Below are 12,096 nucleotides of genomic sequence, written 5' to 3' on the forward strand. Positions count from 1 at the left end.
AAGCACAGCCCGGAAATATTTGTTTTATGGTTATTGTTTTCAAAGCCCTTCCATCCAACTAGCACTTGCTCTCTCTCGGGGTCAAAGCCATCAGTGGCACCTGCTGGGCTGTTTACGAAGGTTACTGGGAGATATTAGGCATCTGCCAGGATGGAAGACAGAGCTGCCCGTGGGAAAGGACCAGAGTCCAGCCCCAGCCAGAGAGGGGGGTCCAGCTCACTCCCGGTGACGGCTGTCCCAGGAGCCATCGATTTCTGGCTGCTGCTCTGGTTCAAAGTTAAGTGAGTTTGTCATCTGTATTGTTCCACCGCGAACCAAATACCCCTGAGGACCTATGTGCAATGAGCTCTAATTGAATGAAGATGGATGGGACAGCAGCTTTTCCAAGGCCGCTTGCTGGCGAGGCTGGCAGCTGGCTAAGCCGGGGCTGCGTGCCTGGCAGGCGCCAGCTCTCATCTCTCAGCGCCCGGCTCTGTGCCCGAGGCAGCGTCCTCCTCCCCCTCCAGGACCTCCATCCTCGCTTCAGCTGGCCTCCTAATGAGCAAGGTTACTTCTCCTATTTCTTCTCCTCCTGTTTCACCCTTTCCTCTGGCTGAAGAGCGACATGTTAGCTGGAACAATTCACAGTAAGTGGTGACGCTGGCCAAGTTCCTGGCCTACGCCTCCCTCATCTTCTGTGCAGTCATCACACCTCTCCCCTTGGTACCCTCCTCCTTCATCCCCAAGTCCCTAATGCTAAGGGAAAATCCATAGGGAACAGCAAGGACCACTACTGTACAGCACAGAGACCTGAATTCAGCATCTCATAGTAAACAATCATGGAAAAGAATCTGAAAAAGAATAGAGATATATACATGTAACTGAATCACTGTGCTGTACTCCAGAAACTAACACAACATTGTAAGTCAACTCTACTTCAATTTTTTAAAACTACAATTGGAAAAAAATTAATTAAAAATAAAAACAATGCCTACCAAAAAAAAGTCATATGGAAAATATTTTCATCGATTTTAAATGGGAGGTGTTTTCAACTTTTATAGATAGAACAACATCTGAATTGAATCGGGGAAATAAGTTTAAGTAATAAACAACCATTTGAAAGATTGTACACAAAGGAAGAAGTGAAGCTTCTTAGTGGGGGCGAAGGGGGAAGGGGGTCGCTCTCCAGAAGGTGGTAGAGAGTTGGGGGTTGGATTTCAGGCAGACTTTTTGTATCAAAATCATGCCAGCTTAACAATAACTTTCTTTTTTTTAAATACTGATACTAGAAGGAGCTGCTGACGTGGAAAGTATGTCTGTAGAAGACGTGGGATCTGTAGGTAAAAAGGAGGGGAGGGGGCTTCAAAGTCTGGGGACTTGGCGCAAGGATTCTGCATCCTAAAGAGATGCAGAAACTCTCCCCTCCTCGTTCGGGGTACACATGCTTACCAAAGAGCTTGGGTTCATCCACAGTGAACAAATGGCTCAAATTTAACTGTCCCACATGGTCTTCTCCGACGCGAGACTGTTATGTCCGGTCAGTCACTGAGTGTGCATCTGCCCAAAGTGCAGTGCCAGAATCCCACTTCTTATTTATGCAGCGTATTTTGGGGTGAGAAACCATGGTGCTGGGGGAAAAGTCACTGTGTGAAAAGCAGCCTCGTCCCCCAGAGCCAGATGGCAGAAGTCACAAAGGCGCAGCTGGGACAGAGGTCCTGCCCTGGCCCCTGCAGGGCTCGCCATCGCGTGCAGCCCTCCGTGCGGGGATCCGGGGGCAGCCACGGGCAACCCAGAGGGTCTCCCTTGTGAACTGGACTGTTTTCTGCCTTCATCGCCCCATCTCTCCTCTTACCTATGAAGTGCTGGCTGAGAACTGGGGTAGCACCTGGGTGGGTGCTCAACAGTTAGATGTTTTTATTTACTGAACAGCATTTTCATTCAAAGCACTGAGGAACCCACACATCCCCAGACCTCCAAGGCAATGCTTCTCCAAGTGTGGTCCCTGTACCAGCAGCAGCAACCCCCAGGAACTTGCTAGAAACACAGGTTCTCAGGCCTCGTCTCACATCTACTGAGTCAGAAAGTCTGGAGTGGGGGACCAGCAACTCATGTTAAAACCAGCCCTCCAGGTAATGCTGATAAACAGTGGAGTTGGGACCCTCTGTTCTGTGGAATCAGACATTCAATGCAAAATTCCCTTAGACCTTGGCTGTTCAATCACAGAAGCTTAAACCAAATGCCCCTAACGGGGTGGGGAGGGTATAGCTCAGTGACAGAGTGTGCACTTAGCATGGGTGAGGTCCTGGATTCAATCCCCAGTACCTCCATTTTTAAAAATTAAAAACAAACAAACAAATGCCCCTAGAACGGAGGCCCTATTCTTGCTGGCAGACTTCTGTAATAATCTCTCAAAGGTGCTGATTGTCCTATGATTTGCTGCAAGCTTGGAGGCTAATTTGTAATTCCTCCCAGTGTTTTCTACATCCAGAAAATATATGAAACTTGACAGTGTCGTTATAGTAAGTTGAATCCTCCCAAATTACCATATGAAGTTAACAATGAGCTCATTGAAGGCAGAACATGCTGCTTTTCACCTCTGCATCTTAATCCCACAGCACAAAACTGGCCCAGAATTAATGCTTGCTGAAGGGAGGAACATGTGGATAGGTGAAAAAAATCAACGTGGGGGAAAGTGGAGTTAGTAGTTTGAAGTGGTCTGTATCAGGTAAAACATCTGTGAACTTGCTCCAACACACACCGCTGACCATTGATTCAGGCCCATTCTAGAAGGAAATTTCAATGGCACTGAAAGAAAACATATGGTTCCTGGGTAATAATGTGGCATTATGTAGACATAACCTAAATTTGAAAACCTCTGAAAATAGAAACCTTGATTCCATCTGTCTCTTAAAAAAGAAAAACTCATAATTGCTTATAATCATGTTCATTTGCCATTTTCTCAAATGCTTCACAGCTGGTGGGGGGGGGCGGAGGACAGACGGGCAGGAGGAGACATGGGTAATTAATAAAAGCCGTTCTCCTGCCTTGATTTTAAATGTTATCAGTGCTTGAGTTGTCAAAACTCCGTCCCCACTCCTCAGCTGACTTGACCATGACAGGCCATAACCAAACCCCTTCCTCCAGCCCACGGACTCACCCCTGGAGAATTCTACAGAATGAGGGTGCAAAACCTGACGGCCTCTTTTAAAGGACTTTCGGGAGACTGGGACTAATTGTCCCACTTGCAAGGACAATTCAACTGATGAAGAATAATAAATGGCAAATATTCATGTCTGAACATTCGAATTGAACGTCTTCTCAAGACTGGGAACTAAGCCAGCATGAGATTGGGCCTGGTGACATGTCTGTTTCCGCGAGGAAGTGTAACTGACAGACACCTAACGACGTGTGTATCACAGATGCCTTCTGCACACAGAGGACTATCTGCCTTAATGAGGCGACGTCCTGTCCACCAGCCTCTCGAGGCAGGTGTGAGGACCCGAGCCCAGATGACCCGTGATGCAGTGAGTGTGCAGAGTGTGTGTGCAAAGTGTGCATGCAGAGTGTGTGTGCAGAGATGCACCCTCACTCCCCGCCACCCCAGACCCACAGAAGCAGTGGCAACAACTCCCCAGAGTTTACAGAGAGGTAGTGGTTATTCCACAACTTTATGGGGACATGTGGGCTGTGGAAATGGCTGAACACCGAGTCTGTGCTGAGGAGCACCTGGAAGGTTAAGTTGACCATAATATCGGAGCATCCTGTGAACGGTCCTCTCAGGGGCTCCTGGATGGCTACCAGTTCTTCCTCTTCAGAAAATAGAGAAGCCCCTTAACCCGAGCTGCTCAGAGCCTGCGCTCTGTCCTCAGCCAGACCGAAGTCTTCTCCAGGTTCTGCTAGAGTCCCTCTCCCGACCAGCTCTCCTCCAGTGCCAGTCTGCTCTGTCAGAGCCCCTCACCGCACAGGAACAATCCTCAGTCTCCTCATCCATCTGTAATTCTCAACTTAAGGAGATGGCATAGGAGGAGAAACTATAATAATTGAGATTTAAGGTCCCCGTGAGGTCCTAGCGCTGCACCTAATTTGTAATGAAGAAATGGAGGCACAGAGAGGTCAAGAAACATGCCCAGAGACATACAGCTGGCCATTACCAATATCACAAAGTGGTTTACTTTGAACCGTAACTCAGGAGTCAGTGTGCCTGGAGCTCAGCTCCTGACTCTGCCTCTTAATTATGGAATGACTTAACCGCTCTCTCATTTCCCTCAAAAGGAACAAAAATAATAATAATAAAATTGCTGTGGGGCTGGCTGGATGAGTGAACTTGCAAAACGCTCAGAGCATTGGCAGTGCATAATAGGCGGTCAATAACTGGTACTGTTGTCAGGAATCCGTCCCCTCCGGGGCTTTGTAACACGTCTGCGCAAATATCTGCCCCCAAGGAGCAGCCTCCCATCTCTTGCGCGCTCAGAGCCTCTGCTCCAGCCCAAGCGTGCGCTCCAGCCCAAGCGTCCGAGCCCCCGCCCCAGGGACATCTCCCCGCTCCCTCCCCTTTGCGCTGCGCTTCGCCCGCCCAGGGACAAGGAGGAGGGGATGTCCGGCTCGTTTGGTGGGAGCACTACCTTCCTGGTGGCCCCCTCGCCGAGAGCGACTTTCCTCCATGGCACAGAAATACAGCTGCTGCGGCGCTGCCTCTCTGCGCCCCACCGCCACCATCCCCAACGTCCGCACCCGGCGGCGCACATCCTGCCCCGCCCCCAGCTCTCTGCGCGCCGCGCCCCCGAAAGCGAGCATCTGGGGCGGGAACCGCGGCCTCCCGTGCGTCTCCGGGCGGGTGCGCGGCAGCCCGGCCGCCGAGAGGACGGAAGCCAGCTCCCCTTCACCCGCACGCCTGTCCTCTTTTCTCCTAACCTTGCTGATTCCTCTCGCCGGGACCACGCCCTTCCTCTCTCCAAGCTTCCGCGCTCACCTCCCGGGTCTGGACTCCCTGAGGCTTGTCTCGTTAGCACCCGGCTCTGATTCACCCTGACTCCCCATCCCGTCTCCGCCTTCCCTCCTCTGAGCAGCTGGCGCTGAGCAACGTCTTCACGCAGGACGGGCTGGACTAGGTGTAGTTGGAAAGGATTTTCAAAAGATCCAGACATGGAGGGTAGTAATATTTTAAGGTGAACTTTATTTATTTTGGGGGGGCTTATTTTTGATTTTGAGGGTAATTAGGTTTATTTATTTAGTGGAGGCACTGGGGATTGAACCCAGGACCTCGAGCATGCAAAGCATGCGCTCTACCACTGAGCTATATCCTCCTCCCGAGGGTAATATTTTTTTAATTCAGGTAAATTGGCACTGTCATTCACGGTTTTTGGCAAATGTGTAAACAGGTACAGCCTTTTTGGAGAGCAGTTCATCTCCAGCCAAATCGGAAATAGGTACCCTTCCACCCGGCAACTCCCCTTCCGTGTATCTGTCTCAGGAAATCTTTGTGTGCCTGCACAGAAATCACGTTTGGATTCATCCCTGATGTAATTTGGTGCAGCCTCTATGGAAAACAGTGTGGAGGTTCATTTGGCCACCTTCAAACAACGGTTTGAGGAATTTGGACAACTGTTTCTTCCGTGCAGGACCTCCATCCCTTCACCACCTTCAATTAGATAGCGACCCTAATACATTATTCTTCGAAGAAAAGAATAAAGTAAGACTTTTCAGCCCCCTCACAAAAGAACAATTGGCAGGCAGTTAAATCTCAGGGCTCTCCCCCAGCACCAGAATGGCCCCAGCAGCCAAAGCAGGGGCCAAAGGCAGCCCTGCTGGAGTGGGAACATTCACACTCATTCTTTGCTCTTAAAGATTCCAAAAGCCAAAAACAGAAAAAAATTTTAAAGGGCAATTTATTTGAAGTATTAATTAAAATGCAAATTACTCCAAGATGGCTTGGCTTTTAAACGTTTGCTCTGAAGTTTCCATGAATATAAAGCACACGACAGGATTCTGTTTAGAATGATCTGCATACGTGCTCACGGTCGAAAAAATGCTTGACTTGAAGATAACTGAGGAGGGCAGGAAATACCAAGCCGGAGAGCAAAATCCTTTAGCAAGAGCTGTTCTGCTTCAGGAGGAGGAAGGAGAGAAGAGGTCGAGGAAGACCATTCTGCTAAGACTCAGCCTCCAGCGGGGTCCTCGGAGAGGGTGAGCCTCGCCTCCCACAAGGAAGAGGAGGCAAGTTTTCCAGGGCAGACCTCGCAGCCTCAGTGCAGTTAGAACCTTCTACAACGCATTGACTGGCTTCAGACCCTCTCCTTCCTGAGTCACGGAAGGGAAGGAAGCTGTGAGCAGATGTGAAGCTCATGCATGGAGGGAGTAAACACATCATAATCTTCAAGGATAGAGCAAAAGGGACTCGCTGTTCTTAAGCACCATCTTTGCACCGGACGCTGAGTGTAGCTTCTTGACATCCTTGTCCCAATTTACATAATACTCCCACAAGCCTGAGATGTAGGAATTAACCTTCCTATCTGATGGGGAAAAACCGAAGCAGAGAAGTTAAGCAGTTTGGTCCAGGGTTATAAAATTAAAGGGGAATGGAAGAGAAGTTATAGTAATACAATAATAATAACTGCTTTGACAATTACAGCATCTGCTGAAGACGTGACACTAATCAGGTAGATCATTTCTTTTATTTCACTTAAGCATCCCATAACCTCATCAGACAGCTCCACAGATGGGGGCTGCCCTGCCAATCTGCAGGTTGGGAGCAGGGGGCTGGGCCAGGACCAGAACCCTTGCACTGTGCCACGGGCAACAGTTCTCACAGGAGGGGTGGAGAGTCTCAACATCTAAGTAACCCACCCCACCTGGGACTCTGGCATTCCGGTCAGTGACAGCACATCCTCAAGCATCCCAGCACCCACTAATGCGTAACGGTAGCCTAACCTAGTGGTGAGGGGTAGACCTTCTGTCTTAATCATCAGCCCTAACCCCCCCACCCCCTCAGTGCAATTAGTTGAAACTGTTGTTTTCTGATCATTTTCTCTAAGATCAGAAACAAGACAAGGATGCCCACTGTCACCATTTTTATTCAACATGGTTCTGGAAGTCCTCGCCATAGCAATCAGAGAAGAAAAAGAAACAAAATGAATCTAAATTGGAAAGGAAAAAGTGAAACTGTCACTGTTTGCAAACAACATGATCCTATATAGAAAAAATCCTAAAGATGCCACCAGAAAACTGCCAAAGCTTATCAACGAATTCAATAAAGGTGCAGGATACAAAATTAATACACAGAAATCTGTTTCATTTCTATACAGTAACAATGAAATACCAGAAAGTGAAATTAAGGAAACAGTTCCATTTACCACTGGGTCAAAAAGAAGAAAATACCTAGGAATAAACCTACCTAAGGAGGCAAAAGACCTGTACTCCAAAAACTATAAGGCACTGATGAAAGAAATGGAAGAAGACACAAACAGATGGAAAGACATACCATGTTCTTGGGTTGGAAAACTCAATATTGCTAAAATGACCATACTACCAAAGGCAATCTACAGATTCAGTGCAATTCCTATCAAAATACCAATGGCATTTTTCACAGAACTGGAGCAAAAAAGCTAAAATTTGTATGGAAACACGAAAGACCCCAAATAATCATATCAGTCTTGAGAAAGAAGAAATGGAGCTGGGGGAATCACACTCCCTGACTTCAGACTATACTACAAAGCTGGAGTAATCAAAACAGTAATGATGCTGGCACAAAAACAGACACATAGATCAATGGAACAGGATAGAAAGTCCAGAAATAAACCCGAGCACTTGTAGTCAGTTAATCTACTCACGCCTAGATACCTCTGTTCCCAGCATCAAACTCCTCCCTGTATTGTTCAGAGAAATTCTACCGTCCTAGCACCTCCCTCTGCACTTGTGCACCGTGTGCATCCAGTGGACAAAGAACGTCACCTGCCACTTCAGCAAACAAGGGACATTGCATCCGCCCCCAACTGTCCACCCTGTGGGGATTCAGGATGGAGAAAACATGATACTGGCCCTAGAGAGCTAACACACACATCAAAGGAATGATTCAATGAGCCCAGACTCTTGCATCTTCCCGTACACAGGAAAGCACTAAATTCCTTAACTTGGGATGTCTGCTTTTTCTTTAATTCACAGTAATCTTTTGATGTTTGACTCCTTGGGTTTTGTTTTTCGTTTTTGTTTTTGTTTTTGCAAAAACTTCTATTTATCCTGGTTCTTCCCTTAACTCTTCAGAAGGGTCTCTTAGAGGGATCTGAGAGACTGCCTCCTGGTCTTAAGACTTCAGTATGTCTAACAAATAAAACGTAATTCTCAACTTTGAGGTTGCGCTTTTTTTTTTTTTTCAGCCAACAGGTCGTGTACCTGCCTCGAGGGAGATTGTGAGGATTAAATACACCGGGCATGTAAAGCCTTAGGAGAGGGCCTGCCACAAGTGTCAGTCCTCGGAAAATGGTAGTTTCAAGTCATCTCTTTCAAACGTAAATGGTGCTCTAGCAGGGAGGATTCAGATAAAGAAGCAGTTCCCACCTCAACCGTCTTCCCTTCGGAGGGAGTGGCTGGGGAGGGAGGGGAGTGGGGCGGCACCTCCCTTCTCTCCTAAGACTCGCTCCCTCCAGACAATTTCAGCTCTGGCTATTCACAGGAGGCTCGTCCAGCCCCAGAGCTGGTCATCTTATCTCTCTGAGGGGCTGTCTTGGCTGGAGGGACCAGAACTTGCTATGTGTGGCCAATCGAGGCAAAGGGCACCAGGATGGGCTTTGTAACTCAGGAGGGGATGGATCTTTTTCGTCAGGGGAGCCACCTCCCCTCAACAGACCAGGCATCTGCAGGGGATGCACTCCACACCAGTCCACGGTGTTGGCAGGGCCCCTGGGACCGTGTGGCCACAGCCCCGCCTGGGCAAAGGGGAGATGGATGGACTTCCAGCTTCTCCCACCAAAGGTCTAAGACTCTCCGTTCTCAGAGAGGAGAGGCCGGCCTGCAGGCTGATGATGTAAAATTGAACTTAACAGCTCCACGTGCCTGTTACCTCCTGACCTCGCCATGCACACTGTCTCACCAAAGGAGACATTTGCTGACCCAGCTTTGATGGGTGAAAACACATCTCACATTAGCAGCATTGGATCAAATGCAAAAACAATTGTTCTTTTAAGTTGGTTAAGTGCACCACTAAAATCTTGTTTATACTCGTAATTTGTTTAACAGATATTTTCTTCGACAGAACACAGTAAGCTCTGGCCTTGCCTTTTTGGGGGAATGGTGATCAGTTCTGAATTGGAATTTTTTAAAGAAATAAGCCTTCCCTAATTCTCAAGAAGTCCATGGTGTGGTTGTCCTGTAAATCCACCTGCTTTACAGAATGATGGGCTTGAGCAGAGGGGGAGCTCAAACTAAACCCAGGCTTTCTGGGCCACACGATCCCGAACACAGGGAGTGCTGGAGATCAGCGGCTGCAGCGGCTCGCGATTTAAGCCAAGCAGAGGTAGATGGCAAGTGCCAACATGACCCAGTGCCAATTTTTAGTTAGCAAGGACAAGGAGACTTCCTCAGGCCACTTCTATAAGGGCACTCATTCTATTAAGCACCTCCCAAAGGCCGCGGCTCCTGAGACCATCACTTTGTGGATTTTGGCATATGAATTTGGGGGGGACACAAGCATTCAGTCCAGTGCAAACCTTAGAGCTGGAAAAGCAGAGGGGAGCAGGTGACAGTTGCCTAAATTGCGTGACTCTGTCTCAGACAAGGCACTGGATTCATCAAATGAGATGAGAGGGACATCCTGTTAACAGAAAACGCTTTGGATGCTTTTGTAAGTCTGGCCCCCCATCTCCCAGTTTATTAACATCACTTACCAACCTGTGACCTGTGTCATTTCCTCAAGCAGGGTCCGTCTGTGCTGCAGTTTGGACCAGCTTGTTTCCTGCTTGGAAATTTCGCAAAGGGACGTTTCAGTCCCATCTGAACCAAGTTGGGTCAAAATGAGAGAGTTTTGCCAGTCAATCAGTTGTGGAAGCCGCCGGGGGCCAGGCAGATGCGAGTCCTGGTGATGACATCCCACCTGCTGGCTTCCCCCTGGGGGTCTTGGCAAAGTCCCGCGGGCTTGCTGAGCCTCAGTGTCCTCCTGCGTGATGCTGACCTTGCACACGGGGGTGGGGAGCAGAGACGAGGTCTGCAGGGCAGCTCGCATGATGCGGGGACAGCAAACAGTCCATGAACCATGATGTTGGCAGGGAGTGGGCTTCCAGCCCCATTCTGATGGCTACACACAGATTTCTGGGCCACAAAACCATCATCTGAGCAGCCTTCAATCTCCTTTAAATAAAAGTTTATGGGCTGAGTCCTCCTCTTTCTCGCCAGTTACTCTTTAACTAAAACCTCCTGCGCGGCAGCTGTACAGCCTGGTTAGCAGCGAGACAGCCAAGGGCCGGGGCCAAGCCACGCGGAGCCCGTGTGCACCTGCCAAGACTGGGGCCGGGAGGAAACACATGGTGGACGCTGGCTGCCAGCTGATCCTTCACAGGGCAAACTTAGCACATCCCGATCCTCGGGGCTGCCATGGTGCTCTTATTAAAAGATCCTTCCACGGAAAAACAGCCGTCATAATTTTCTGAGTTGGCCTGAGCTCGCGTTTCCCCCAGTGAAGACAGGACCAGCCTTTGGCTCCAACCCCATGCTGTCCCCTGCAGGACATTAGATGCCCTCACCGCCAGCAGCAGGTGGCCCACCTGCCCACACCTGAAGACCAGAAGAGGTCACACCTGGGGTTGCCACCTGCTCCAATAACTCTTTCTGAGCCCAGTATTAAGCCCCGAAAGAATAATCCTATGAACTAACCGTATTTCCTGCACACTCGTCCAGTCACTGGGTAACTGGGTAACTCTGTTACTTACCAGCAGCCCGATCTCAAGGCATTACATGATCTCAGGTCGGTTTCCTCCTGTATCGAAGTGGAAGAAGACCACCGTCAGGGCTCCTGTGAGGCTGCCGTCATTCTGTACGCCTGTATCGCCCAGCCTGGCTCTTGGCACACAGTCCACGCTCAGTAAATGTTAGCAATGACGAGACATTTACTGAGTGTTTACCAAGTGCCAGTAATGGTTCTAAGTGCTTTGCAAATATCAGCTCATTGAATCCATGCAACAAGCCTGCTAGAAAAGAGTGATTACCCTCCTCCATTCTTCTGATGAGGGATAGAAGCTCAGAAAGCCCACATCTGTGCAGGTCAGCTGGGCTGGGAACCCCACAGCCTGGCTCCAGGCTCCAGGCTCAGCTTCCTTGTCGCTACCACTTAAAGAAGCCCGCTGCTCCCCTGCAGGACTGGTCAGTCACCGGCTCATGCCTGGCTCAGCCGCAGGCCCCTGAGAATGGAGGTTGTACCCTAGCCTCATGCCTCCATCCCAGGGGCCCAGCAGTGGCTCCTGGCCTCAGGAAGCCAGAGGACTCGCCACCATCGACTGCCCTCCTCCCGTTTCTGAGAAGTGCGTTCCGCAGGCACAGGCTGGTGCGATCCCACATGCTGACGGGGCCTGGGCCGCCTGCTGCAGGCTGGCTGTGTGCCAGGAGCGTGGGGGTGGGGTCTCGACTGTGACGCCTACCAGGGAAATTCTAATAATTCGGACACGATTCTTCACTGTTTGCTTTCATAGTTTAGAATGCCCCCTCCCATCTTCCTTTAAAAACTGTCCATAAATGACCAAGCAATGACTGTAGGGACCTTGAAAACTCCAGTCTGGGGTTTGATTTAAATCAACATCCAGAAAGGTTGGCTATTATTGGAACAAATGTGTGATGTGTGTAATAACAATGGTTATCATTTAGCAGCTCCATTGTGCCAGATACAATCCATGTATTAGTTCTTTTTCTCAGAACAACTCTTCAAAGCAAGCATCATTACCTCCTCTGTCCCGAGAAGGACCTGCAGTTCTCAGGGGTTAAGAGGTCTGAGGTCAGAGCGCAAGAAGGTAACAGTTTGTACCTGTTCTACCTGACTCTCAAGTTCAAGCTGTGTCTGTTGAGGGAGACTTGAAAGCAGGTGCTCTAGACCTGGCTGAGCAAAACTAGGCTCCAGCATGAGAGGAGGGGAGAGGGGTCTGC

General features: G+C 49.3%; 1 non-coding gene across 1 annotated transcript; it reads right to left on the bottom strand.

Moving 5' to 3' along the window:
• Window positions 1–5,210: 5,210 nt before the first annotated feature.
• On the bottom strand, window positions 5,211–5,283 carry TRNAA-UGC. The gene has a single exon. It is a non-coding gene; the product is annotated as a tRNA-Ala (tRNA).
• Window positions 5,284–12,096: the final 6,813 nt, after the last annotated feature.

This window comes from Camelus ferus, chromosome 5, assembly GCF_009834535.1.
Source record: "Camelus ferus isolate YT-003-E chromosome 5, BCGSAC_Cfer_1.0, whole genome shotgun sequence".
Lineage (NCBI taxonomy): Eukaryota > Metazoa > Chordata > Mammalia > Artiodactyla > Camelidae > Camelus > Camelus ferus.